Raw genomic sequence first — 13218 nt, 5'->3', positions numbered from 1 at the left:
ACAACGGGATCCAAGTTAAGCTCGTGATCCATAAAACACAATAAAAACTAATGTTTTTTCGGAAAGGTAAGGATACCTTAGATGATTATGAGAGTGTGTGTATGTGTATATTTACGATTTGATGAAATAAATAAGTGTAAGTGAACAATCGAGTATGGTAAACACGTACAGACAACACGTATCGGGACCCTAAAGCACTATACTAGGTCGTTACGTCTAACCACCTCTCCTATAGACATGGCTCTGATACCAATTTGTCACACCCCGACCAAAGGCAGCAGAACATTCCAGGGTGCAACGGATTGCCCAAGAACACAAGACACTATTAAAGTGACAATATTTAATCAACTCATTAATTTCATAAATCAGTAAACAACACATCTTATTCATACAAAACAAATTGAATACAAGTAAAAATATATATTTTGCTTATTCGACTCACTTCTCAGTGGTCTCAAAACAAGCTACGTTCCTCAATTCTTCGTTCAAGCAATTATCAAATCTCTAACATTGTATAAAATAAACTTTGTCAACACGAATGTTGGTGAGCAATTTTCATAGTTTTGAACAATAAGTACATAAAAGATGAAATCCTCAACTCGTATATGGAACAATAAATAAAAGCAACAATTTAGATATGCAAATAGTAAATAGTTTGAGACACCTTTCTATATGATAATAACCAAATATACTCGGATAATAATTGCCCCATGCTACTAGCACGAGGCTAAAGTAGTTACGGGTGAGTATGATCATACTTAATAGTTTCATAGAGGCAACCCCGCATAAAGCAAAAAACGTATAGCATATAATCATGTAAAGCGTATAACACCATATTGAGCATTTATTTAAGCAACATATACTAAAGAGTTGGTGGTTTGAGACACAAGTATAAATCATTTGAGTTTTAATAAGTATGCAATGTCACCCCGAAAACGTAAGATGGAAAACGAGTGAGGTCTAGGTTAATAGAGTTTCAGTTTAGAAGATGGTCTTGAAAGACTTTAAAGTAAAATAAAATGACAAGATAAATAATTAATCAAAGTCTGAGGTTTAAATCGTAAATATTTAAGAATTTGAGGTAACGGTTTTTGAAAAGTAGGTTTGCTCGAAATCGGGTCTCGGTATTCAACTCATTAGTTTTTACTTAACCTTTGTTAAGTAAATATGTGGGGATTGGTTTAATGCAATGGTGCACGATCCCTTGTTAGATATACCATAATGGGAATTTAATGAGTGTTCGGTTAGTCGATTTGGGTCTTGATAAATACCAAGTATTTTAAGAAAGCATTTAAAATTACTTTATAAAATAGTTTTAGAAAAAATGTGAGATTCGGTGGCTAAAAACACACTAGTTGTCTTAAGCGAGTGAACTCGGTTTAGTTTGGTCTTGGTTCGGTCCTGACTCGGTATAAGACCGAGGATGGTTGGCACATACCCAATACCATAGAACTTATTAAAATGTACTTATAAATTATAATACACAAATCTTGCTTGTAACATATTAATAAATCATTTTAAATATAAAGCATTTATACAAGAGTTCGGTTTTGGTTCGGTCCTTGACTCGGAATAAAACCGATGATGGTTGCCACATATCCAATACTATAGAACTCATTAAGATAAACTTGAAAATAATAATACTCAAATCTTTCATAAAATATGCTAACAATAAAGTATTAAACACAAGTTTGGTTTTGGTTCGGCTCTTGACTTAGGATGAAACCGAAAATGGTGGCCACATAACCAATACCATGGAACTTACAAAAATGAGTTTACAAACTAAAGAAAAAAGGAACTAAACAAGATTAGTAAACATTAAACAAGTTAGAAAGTTAGGCAAGGATTTCAATAATCCTCCCTGTAGCCTTGCGTTATAAGCATTTCACCTTAACCAACCATGACCGGAGAAGTGATAGCCGAAGGAAAACAAGGGTTAAATATTACATATATGTTGTAATAACAATCTTTAATTATATGGAGTTAGTTAGATTCAAAGAATGGTTCTTGTTTGACTCTTAGAAGTCAAACAAGAAGGAACTTGAAGGTTGAAGCTTAGAACTTTGATTGAGAAAGTTTGATGTGAAAGAGTAGGTTTGAATGAGTGGTGTGGCTTTGTTTTATGAAGGATAAGGTGTTAGGATTATCCATAAGGTTGTTTCAGAGATTTCCAAGCTTTCTCATTGGTTAACAAGGGTCAAACATGTGATAAATAACAACAAAAACGAGTTGGTGACTGCAGCTATGGCTAGGCACCGCGTGACCAGCCTGGCCTCTCTGTCCGCGTGGCGCAGCGTGCTAGGGGGTCAGGTTTGGTTGTTTGGCAGATTTGGTCACTGTAGTTCGTTCGAGGCATTTTAAGCGTTTAGAAGCGTTTTAAGAGTCGTAAAAGGTGTTTTCGCGATTCGACAAGCGTGAGATGATTATGAAACATAAAATCTATCATTTTAATAATAACGAAGGGTTCGGGAAACAAATCAGGCCGGTTTACGATACGAAGGCTAAAACGAATCGAATCGGAAAATGACGAATGTCACATCATTACTTTGGCTGAACATGATAAGAAGGAGAAGAAGTTGTGGGAGAATGAACAGACTATCTTATTTGACAAGTTGATGGAAGCAAGAGGCAGAAGTGATAAAACAAAAGGCCTAAGCAGGGAAGACAAGTTGTCTATGTATGAGGCTGAAAAGGCTAAATCATCAAAGGTTCCTTTTGTAGTTTTTGTGAAAGAAGAACCAGTGGAACATGTAGAGCCACGGGATGATGAGAACAAGATCAAGACCCTCAAAAGCTTGATGCTTAGTAAAGGTATGGCTGAAGATGTCTTTGACAACCTTGGTAAAAGTCAGTTGAAGGACTTATTCTACACACAAAAGGCTGAGTGGGAGAAGCTTGAGGCTGAGCAGAGGAAGTTGATGGACATCCAGTGTGGGCCTAAGTGTGAAATTCTTACAAGTAAAAGATTTGTATGTATGGGTCCAACTGATGATGAGATAATGGGAATGATCACTACTATGGCAAAGGAGGGTGAAAACTACTTGGAGCTGATTTTGCTGCCAAAAGAGAAGATTGTGGATCTATTTAAGAAGAAATTTGGGCATGTGAGGGTCCCTGTCACAAAGAAGAAACGTACTTCTAGACCCTCAGTTGTAAGTGTCCCAATTCTTACCACTATAACCTCTCCTCAAAGACAACATAGGCCACCTTCTGATGTGGACCTACCAAAGAGGTTGTTCTTTGATTCACAAACTGAAACACTTAAAGTGATCATGTCTAGTGGTGAACTAAAGGAAGTGATTTTTAGAGATGACTTTCTGGACTTCAAGAGGGAGCAGCTGGCTGAGATGGCAACCATGAACTTGTATGATTATCATGACAGACACAGGTTTGCTAGAGGACAACAGAATGAACTATCCAAGCATCTCAGGAATGAAGCCAGGAAAGGGTTCCCTATGCTAAGTAAAAAGAGAAAATTGGAACTATCTAAGCATGAGAGGAACAAAAGAGTGAAAACAAATGAGGGAAATCAGATATCTTGAAGAGACCAACAAGTCAAAGATTAAAAGCAAAAACCCTCTTGCAAATATGATGGAATGTATAAGTATGAGGCTGCAGATGACAAGGCCCAATTATGAAGTCCAGAGAAATGGAAGGATTGCAAGCATTGACTTTGAAGATAAAGATGGATCCTTCATTCTATGAAACCCTGATGGACTGGCCTAGGGCATCATCAAGGAGGACACGGATTTAGAATTTATGCATGTGGAGGACTTGCAGATATAAGCAGATAGACTGTGCCCTCTGAGCATCCTAACCATAGTCTGTTATTCATCTTTAAAGAAAGTTTCGCGTCACTATGGTTGGATAGAAGAATGGAAGCCTCAAGCTCAATGAGATGAGATTATTTATTAGATTAGGCTTACTTTGTAATGCCCATGGGATAGAATTCCAACTTGTAATATTTTTATTAAGTTATGTAATTTCTCTTTTGAAATTTGATATGTATTTTGGCTATGTGTATGTAACCTTAGAGGTGTTTTGGTACAGCTGAGGTGTTCCAATCTAGGGGAGATTGTTGGGATGAGGAAAAGACATAATGAAGATTGGAATCTTCTCAACCTCTCTAAAATGGCTTAAGTATGGATACAGAGAACACTTAGACCTCCCAGCAAGCTTTAACTTAATCTAGCAAGGTATTTTGCCTTTCGGGCAAGGTTATCTTCTTGAAGTCTTCATAAGTGTAAGTTCGAGCATACTTCACTTTTTCTAGCAAGGTTGTTCTTCAAGTTAAGCAAGGTTGGTTTCCGAGCAAACCCTTGGCTAAATTAGCTGATACCAAGTCTTTTGGAAGATCTAGCAAGGTTTATTCTTAATAATAGTGGTCCCAGCAAGCTTGAAGGAAGTTGATAAAGAAATATGCTAAGGACTTCTTACTAGCAAGGCTCAACTCAGATCAAGCTACAGTGGTACCAGCAGAAGCTACAGTGTTACCAGCACACTTTGGTTTGCTTAATAAGTTAACAATGAGTTGAAGGGATTTCTGATGAACTAGTTTGCTTGTAAGGTTATATCGAGCAAAGTAAAGTTTGCTCGGAGAACTGTTCCCCAACACATTTTTTGGTTACTAGGTCTACTCGATGAAGACAAAAAAGCTTCAAAGCTTGCTCGAAGACCTGTTTACGATCATTAGGGTTTCTAGAATGAATGTCAGGTGTCAGGGCAGGCCTATAAAAGGAATATTTTATGGCACGTCTGAGACACACCTAGACCTTACACCTAATCGTGATTTTGACGTCTGGCATATTCCTTTACGGAAACCTGCCTAAAATCCAAACATTCCATTTTGAAACCCTAATTGATTTCCGATTGTTTATGATATTATATTAATGAAAATCTTTTGATTTACAGTGTGTATTTTTTACCTTTGTGTTTAGTAAGCAACATATAGTGCGTTAGTGTTTCCGCCATTAATACTCTATTGTTCTTTCCTAAATTTGCAAGTCGCTAACCTTCTTGTCGACACTTAATGTGTGGGTTATGACATAGTGATTGAGCGATATAAACGGGACCGACAGTTTGTCAGGCAGTTATTGCAGCCTTAGTGGCTGTTCGTGTGTGGCTGTTGTAATATAGAAATTTGGATGGATAGAGACAGTAATATGGTTTGTTGTATATAGTGTTTTGGTATCCCATGCAGCATTTTGTAGCAGCATGTTGGGCTGACATGGAAAATTTTTTCGGTTTACTATTATTGTAAGAACTGACCCCTAACGGGTTAAGTCTCTATGTCACTCAGTGACAAATTTTGGTACACATATTTAAATGCTGGCCAATAACAGGTAAAGCCTATACGCTGAGTTTGGATGCATATGTACAGTAACCGTTATGTATAATACATATGTTTTCTTTGGCATAGTTAGTTGTTTATGATTATGATTGTCTTGGTAATGTGTTTGCTATGGTGGAAAAGGTACTAATTACAATATATTTTATTATTGTTATAGATTGACCCCGAAGAAAACTAACACTATGTCTGAGGCGGAGGTGGCCGAAATGATTGCTCGACAATTACAAGCATTGATTCCAACTATAAATGTGCAAGTCACTACTGGCATATGTGCAAATACAACTGTTAACTAGACATCGAGCACCGATATGGCCACTACTACTACACCTCTACCGAACACTAATGCTGCTGCGAATACTACTATCCCATTAAATGCTAATACAGCTGCAAATGTTACTACTCCATTGAATACTAATACTGCTTTTGATAATCGTAATACTCGACAACTATTAATGTCATTGGAAACCCCGAAACTGTACCAAATACTAATAATGTCACGAATACAACTCCCCCACCGATTATCAATACGACTGCAAACGTCAATTCTCAACCGATAATAGATAACAGTCGTACAACCAAGAACCCCTGCGTCAAGAGTGCTCGTTCAAACAATTTACGTCGTGTAAACCGACAGAACTAAAGGGTACCGAGGGACCCAACGGATTGGTAATGTGGATCGTAAAGATGGAGACTGTAATCAACATTAGTAATTGTCCACCAAACTGCATAGTTAAGTATGCTACATGTATGTTTGTTGATCATGCTCTAATGTGGTGAAACACAATTGTACAATCAAAGGGACAAGAAGCAATAAACCGTAAGACATGGGCTGAACTCAAAACTCTTGTATTAGAACAATTTTATCCCATGAAGTGAAATCTAGAGGTTGGAACACGAACTCCGAAATTTGGAAATGAAAGGCGCTGACCATGTGGGTACACCAATCATTTTAATGAGCTTGCTCGTCTAGTGCCATTTATGATAAAACCTAAACCCAAGCGCATTGAGTGCTACATTTGGGGACTGGCCCCAGCTATGAGAAGTATAGTCAATTCCATATCCTACCCAACTATAGAAAGTGTCGTGTCACAAGCCGACGTCGTTACATTCGATCTTACAAGAAGCGGTGTGTTAAGAGTACCAAGGGAATCGTCTGGTCTTAAACGAACCGATTATACCTCTTAAACACAACCCAGAATAAATGAATTCGTCCCACAACTCAAAGTTATACATTGACCACTTCCAACACGAAACAAGATACATATAAAGGATCGTTATCGAAATGTGGAAAATGTAATTTGCATCATACGGATGAATGTCGAACGGCCATATCTCAAAGATGTGGAAAGATTGGGCATTATGACCAAAGTTGTAGAAATATAATGGATACTCCAGACCGACAATCTCAAGAATCCCAACCTCTCCATCCACAACCATTTAGATCCCAACCAATTCGGCAACAACCTATTAAAAAAAACCCCACCTACAGTGAGCCTTGGTGCATGTTATGAATATGGTAGTACAGGACATTGTTTTGGATAAAAATCAGCTAAGGATAATGTATCCAAATCTGTCAAGTGAGGTATAGTGCTAACACGATAATAGTGAATGTATAATCGAAATCTCTATGAACACAAGGATTTGATCATGAGGGAAAAAATCCTTAATTACGATAATCATTACTTCGGTTAAAAACTAACAAGGTAATCTTTGGTCGAATTGCTTCGGTCAATGATTAACAAGGTAATCTTTGGTCGTATGGTACGAGAATACAGTAATCTCTGGCACAAAAAACCCCCGGACGGTGAAAACTATCACCGTCAAGTTTATTAATAGTAAAAAGGTGGTTACAAGGGTGGAGATATGATTAAAGATTACAAAGAATATCTAAGTGTGTGGGTGTATGAACTGCTAGAGAAAGTTCTTGACAGAATATTTGAGAGTGTAAGCAATGAATGAATGTGAACCAGTGACCTAACTTTGATCATAATCTCAATATAAATAAAAATAAAAGCTAACTAACTCCTATTTTTATGGCACTACTCCCACTAGCTTAGTCTTCACTTTTGACCACGTTCTGGACGTAACTTGTAGAATAATATTAGGTGGACCACGTCTTAGGGCCGTTACAATTGATAAATATCAGCCTTCGTATAAGAAACAACCGTTAACAACACCAATTACTGAGGATCCTTGAACCTGGCATAGCTCTGGAACTCTTCAGAAGGATAATTGATCCAGACACGTCTTCAAGAATAACATATCCTCAGTACTCAGTTATTTGTGACACAACAACAAGTCCTATAAATCTGGCACCTTCCCACTATCTTCATCCATGACTTTGACCACGTGTTTGACAAGTCCAATAGCGAGATATACGGTGGAATAAGTCTTGACGCCGTTATACTTATTAAATAACAACCTACACACAAGAAACAATTGTTAATAATACCAAGTACTGAGGAACACTGATCCTGACAGGATCTGTCTAAGGATAACTGATCCAAGAACATATGTCAGGATAACGTATCAACATTATCAAATTTCCTTGCCCTAACAATATCCCCCCAAAAAGGCATTGTGATAATATCGCAGCTGTCATTTTGCCTTTGAATTCAGACTTCCTGCAAAAACATATGAGATTTGACAAGCTAGATATAATTATCATATATATATATATATATATATATATATGTATATATATATATATATAGAGAGTTTCCTTGAGAACTTCCCTTCAAGCTATATATCCGAAACCTCTTATTCTTCCTGCAAATCATGAACATCTAGTAACACATGTTTTAACTAGGATAGATGGTCTATATTTCGGACGGTGAAGTCCGGGTTAAAACTTTTGGTTAAGTCCAGGTGACTTATATTTAATAATAATTGAAAACTTTTGACTATTCGCATGTTACTTGTTATTTTTAGAGTTTGTTTGATATAGCTTAAGTCTCATTGAAAGTATTAAGAAATAATATTCTTTAGTAAAAGGTTTTTAGGATAAAATATCCTTGCAAAAATAAACCAGGATCTTAAATCCTTATAAAAATAGATTGAGAATAATGAATCCTTATATCTATGAAGATATATACTGAAATTAAATAAGTGTAAACCGATAAACAGAAATCATACCGTAAGTCTAGTTAGACCTAATTTACCATAAGTATTGATCCTTTTGCAATCCTTATAAAACTGAATTAAAGGATTTTGAATCCATAAGTATTGATCCTTCGGTGATCCTCATAATCTAATTAATGATACCTGAAGCAAATAACTTATGATATTATCTGGGATTAAACCCAATAAACTGGGGACAAGCCCATAAAATAAACTGGAGACAAGCCCGTGCAACTGGGGACAAGCCCGTATAATCTGGGGACAAGCCCGTGAACTGTGGACAAGCCCAAACTTGTGTTAAACTGGGGACAAGCCCAAACTGGGGACTAGCCCAAGGACATGGATGTCCAATGGGGACTTGCCCAAACCGGGATTTAGCCAAAACGTGAGATAACGTGAAAATGTTATAAACCTTAGCTAACATGATAATGTTAGAAACCTTTGTCTTGAGATGACGTGAAAACGTTATAAACCGATGGTATGGTACGTTTACCATAAATCGTAGGATCCTCCATATAGCCTAAGACAATGAAATTGTCAGCCACTAAGCGTGTACCGGTCCCGCGGCCCCGGACTATACGTAGGATAGCGTGCGCTCCAGGCGAGAGTGTAGAAACTCTAATTTATAAGAAATGTGAAAACCTTTAAACCTTAGAGGACATGACCATCGGGGGTCATATCCAAACGTGGGCTAGACCAAGAGAAATAGGATAGTACCTAGAATGTAAAGGAGAGGTGGCCAACCTCTTATTGAAATCTGCATTGTTACTTAAAAACTAGGAAAAGAAAAATGTTAAGAATACATTATCCTTAAAATAACAAAAATACGAAATGAATAAGTGTACAAATAGATATTACCAATTTTAGGATCCTTGATCCTAGATGGATGCTTGATTTTCGAAGGATACTAGATCCTGACTAGAAAAAATAATTTTTGAGATGGATAGCATTCCATGCTCTGGGTAACTTGTTGCCTTCCATAGTTAGAAAGTGATATGCCCTCTTTCCAGCTTCTGACTCGATCATGTAGGGACCTTCCCATTTGGGTGCTAACTTTTCATCTGCTAGATTAGTTGTGTTTTGGAAGGTTTCCTCAAGACTATATCTCCTTACTGAAATCTTTTGATCCTTATATTCTTGTTATATGCCCCAGCTACCCTTTGTTGATAAGCTGCCATTCTGATCTTGGCTAGGTCTCTGAGTTCTTCTACAGTATCCTAGTCTTTTAGAAGGATTTCTTCCTTGGCTTCAGGATCACGGATGCTCGTTCTTGCCGTAGGAACCACCATATCTGTTGGGATTACTGCTTCTGATCCAAATACCAATGAAAAGGGTGTTTGGCCTGTTGCATTCTTGGGTGTTGTCATGTCGTCCCAAAGAACATATGGTAGTTCCTCGACCCACTTTCCCTTCTTGGATCCTAGCTTCTTCTTTAGGTTGTTGATGATGATTTTGTTCCTAGACTCCGTTTGACCTTTAGCTTGAGGATGCACTGGAGTAGAAGTTATCATCTTGATGCCCCAGCTGTCACAAAAGTTAGCGGTTCTTTTCCCAATAAACTGAGAACCATTGTCACAAATAATTTCCAAGGGGATACCAAATCTAGAAATAATATTTCTTTTAATGAAAGATATCACCTCTTTTTCGAGTACTTGAGCAAAAGCTTCTGCTTTTATTCATTTTGGAAAGTAATCCATCATTGCAAGCATGAATACTTTTCCTCCTGGTGCCTTAGGTAGTTTACCCACAATATCCATGCCCCACTTCATGAAAGGCCATCATGAGGATATAGGATACATAGGTTTTACTGGTTGATGTAGGACATTTGCATGCCTTTGACAAGAATCACATTTCTTCTATTATTCCTTGGCATCTCTCTTCATTGTTGGCTTGAAGTACCCTGTTGTTAGAATTCTGGAAAGCAGAGCTCTACCTCCGGTGTGATTACCACAATCACCTTCATGAAAGTCTTTGAGCACCTCTTGGATTTCAGGATCCTCGATGCACCTCAAATATGGACCTGCAAGAGATTTCCTGAATAACATATCATCTAATAAAATAGATTGTGATACCTTGAGTTTGAAAGATTTGGGATTCTCCGTGGCTGGAACTTCTCCAGTTTGAATGTATTTTTTTTTTTGATTGGGAGGATCCAGGATCCTTGGTTGTTTGAGGATGATGGATCCCAAAGTACGATTTTTTTGTCAGTTGTTTTCTCCCCAACTTCTTGTTCTCCTATTGCTGGCGAGAGTATATGAATGATTTCGATCTTCGTGTCTTCTAGAATATTCAAAGTTGAGGCTAAATTTTCCAAGGCATCTGCCACAGCATTCTCTTCCCTTAGTACTTGTACAATGCTAAACAATTCGAAGGATTCTACTAATTCCTTCACAACATCTAAATATTTGATTAGTTTTTCTCCTTTAACAACATATGAGCCATTAAAGTGGTTAGCCATCAACAAAGAATCTATATATACTTGAATATACCTGATCCTCATGTACTTAGCTAACTGCAAACCTGCGATCAGACTTCATACTCTGCCTCATTGTTCGTTGCTTAAAATTCACAGGCTATAGACCGGGGTAATATGTCCCCCTGTGGCGATTTCAGTAGGATACCTAATCCTGTACCTCTTATGATGGAAGCTCCATTAGTGAAGAGTATCCAAGGATCATTGCCCTCTTCTAGTTGTTGAACCTCCAAGTCAGCTTCTTTTTACATGTCACTACTGAAATCAGCCATAAAGTCTGCGAGTGCTTGTGACTTGATGGCTGTTCTGGGCTCATACTGAATATCATACGCACTCAGTTTCAGCCCACTTGGGCATTCTACCTGATAATTCTGGCTTTCTAAGAACAATCTTAACAGGATAGTTAGTTCTCAAAATAATAGTATGAGTTACAAAGTAATGTCTCAATTTAGTAGAAGCCATAATAAGTGCAAGAATTAACTTTTCTAAATGAGAATACCTGGCTTCTGCATCTAGAAGACTTTTACTGACATAATAAACGGGATGTTGTTCACCTTCATGATCCTTCACAAGGACAACACTTACAGCATTCTCTGAGACAGCTAGGTACATGTATATGGATTCTCAATCAACAAGCTTCATCATAGCTGGAGCTGGGGATAAGTAATCGTTCAAGGCTTTGAGTTGTTGATTCTGAACGAGGATCCTTTATTTTTGTCATTTTAATGCAGATTCTGTTAGTGTGGATCCGAAACCCTTGCACAGACAAGCCTCCTTGAGTCTCTCGGGAATTGGATTGATCTCCATTCTTTCCCTGTATTGGGCTACATGCTCTTCAAGATCAGTGGTACCATCGTACACTTTCATGTTCGGGGTTCGAAAGCATTTTGGGATCTCTGCTTCACATATTGGTGGATCAAATCTGGACAGTTTGTGTCTTCCTTCTGGTATCTCAGAAATTGGACGGATCACCCCTGGTACGCTGGATATCATATCCTTGAATTTATGTAGTTCCTTAGCCATAGCTTGGTTGATACCTGCATCCTGCATGGAACCACAGTTAGCATCTAAGGATATTGGATCATATAAGTTACCTCTTTGTTGCGTGAACGTCGGCATTACAGAAGAATGGCTGATGCAAGAAGCGTCTGCTACAGGCGTTGGTCCACCAGAAGCTGTGGTCTGCATGGGGACTATATCTCCTTCATGGACTTCTGAAGACCGTTGATGATGAACTCCTAAGGATCCTTGACCCTGATAGAAGGATCCTTGAGGCTGGAAGTTGTAGGATCATTGAAGATATGATCCGGAGGATCCTGGTTGAAGGATCAATGGTCCTTGTTGAAAGGTTGAGGATACTTGAGCTGGTTGACCCATGGACCCGTGGTAAAGGATAGATGATCCTTGCTGAAAGGTTGAGGATCCTTGAGCTGGTTGACCCACGGACCCCTGGTGAAGGATATATGATCCTTGCTGAAAAGTTGATGATCCTTGAGCTTGTGGACCTATGGACCCATGTTGAAGGATAGATTATCCTGGCTAAAACAGTGAGGATCCTTGAGCCTGTGGACCCATGGACCCCTATTGAAGGATAGATGACCCTTGCGTTAACTGAGCCATTGATCCTGGACTGGTGAAGTCCAACATCCTGGGCATCAGAGGAGTGTGATCCTCCGCTGGCCTCTTAGTCTTCTTGAGATCTTCTATCTCACAAAGGATCCTCTGGTTAGTCTTATTCTGCTTCTCCATGTATGCTTTAACCTGTGAAAACATAGATGAAACATCATTGTTAGTATTAACCACAGTGGGGCTGCAGCAACGGTTTTCGAGCTCTGGAAGACTGGTAGTTGCGTCTTGCTTCCAGCAGCAGCAGTTCGTTATGCTCTCGTGATTGGCGGAGGCATCGGTGGTAAAGTCCTTGATGAGAGAGGAACTAATGACGGCATAGTTGATAAAGTAGAGGTTGATTGAGAGGCTATTGATGGTGATAAGGTTGAAAATTGATAGGAAATAATCTGGATTATAGCACCAATTCCCCACGGTGGGCGCCAAATTGTTTTGGATAAAAATCAGCTAAGGATAATGTATCCAAATCTGTCAAGTGAGGTATAGTGCTAACACGATAATAGTGAATGTATAATCGAAATCTTGATGAACACAAGGATCTGATCACGAGGGAAAAAATCCTTAATTACGATAATCTTTACTTCGGTTAAAAACTAACAAGGTAATCTTTGGTCGAATTTCTTCGGTCAAGGATTAACAAGGTAATCTT

Source organism: Bidens hawaiensis, unplaced genomic scaffold (genome assembly GCF_021521415.1).
Source record: "Bidens hawaiensis isolate Kalapana, Puna unplaced genomic scaffold, B.hawaiensis_p1.1 tig00000599_1, whole genome shotgun sequence".
Taxonomy (NCBI): domain Eukaryota; kingdom Viridiplantae; phylum Streptophyta; class Magnoliopsida; order Asterales; family Asteraceae; genus Bidens; species Bidens hawaiensis.
This window is presented reverse-complemented; position numbering follows the sequence as displayed.